Genomic DNA, 1,163 nt, shown 5'->3' on the forward strand with positions numbered 1-1,163 from the left:
GTGTGTGTGTGTGTGTGTGTGTGTGTGTGTGTGTGTATTGCTGTCTGTAAGCCGGTGAGGGCAAGTGAGACATAAGGCCAGAGCCTGTGATTGGGCAGTGGAAAAGGAAGGCAGACTGAGAATGTTAGAGAGAGGTAGAAGGAAGGAGATGAAGAGACAAAATAGAATCTATAGGAGAGGAAGACAAACCAGGTCCATGTGGCTTGAAATAGCCACAGGTAGCTATGGATATCACAGAAGAGCAAGAGAATAGTACAGGGTAATTTTTCCAATCTAGGTGGGCAGCTTGTATCAATATCAATTGAGTTTTGAGTTCTTTGTGTGGGCATTTTGGGGGTTGAGAATTTACTGCCATAAATTATAAGCCTCTGGAGATTTTTTTATATGGGACTCAGATTTAGAGAGAATCTTGCAGACTAGCTGCAGGGGATGGATGACTGGGAATGAAGTGGTTCAGTGGCAAGCAAACCACTGGAAATTGGGCAGACCACTGCTTGGGGATAGTCATGGGGCAGGGAGACCACTGCTGCAGCTGGCGATAGCATAGATTGTTTTTCAATAATTACATGCAACATGTGTGTGTGTATGATGTATGGTACATTGTATAACCACATTATGCCAAGACCAGAATAAAACGTCAGAGATTTTCCTCTACTGTAGTCTTCTTATTGCCTTGAGTCATAATCTCCCACTTAATCAGATGCCCACTCTTTAAGGAAGTTAGGCTGGGGTATCTACCTGTCTCCTTCTTTCAATACGAAGCAGATAGGTATAGTCAGCCATGCCTGACATTTTACAAGCAGGTTAGGGATTTGAACTCAGACCTTGATTCTTATACAGCAAAGTGATTTTACCCACTGATCCATCTCTCTAGACTCCTGCACTGTTGTATGGCTTTTAATGCAAAGTGATACTCTAAGTCCTTGGAATCTTGCTAGAGCTTTTCCTTCTATGTGTTCAACTTCCCTCAAGTAGTAAAGGTTGGTTTTGTCTCAGCGAGGTCTTTAGGCTGCAGAGTTCTTGAGTGTTCATCTTCAAACAGTTAAAGATATTATCCAGGGATAATTTTATACTTTGTCTATATGTCATTGTGCCTTATGAGAAGGTAAAGATTGAGGATTATTGGTAGGTGTCTTAAATACAGTCAGAGCAAAAGCTGGGGC

At 42.1% G+C, this 1,163-nt stretch overlaps 1 pseudogene; it reads left to right on the plus strand.

Annotated features, from left to right (window-relative positions):
- The first annotated feature begins 224 nt into the window (after positions 1-224).
- Positions 225-1,163, plus strand: part of Slc25a13-ps1 (solute carrier family 25 member 13, pseudogene 1) — a 9,375-nt pseudogene continuing 8,436 nt past the window's right edge.

Source organism: Rattus norvegicus, chromosome 16 (genome assembly GCF_036323735.1).
Source record: "Rattus norvegicus strain BN/NHsdMcwi chromosome 16, GRCr8, whole genome shotgun sequence".
Lineage (NCBI taxonomy): Eukaryota > Metazoa > Chordata > Mammalia > Rodentia > Muridae > Rattus > Rattus norvegicus.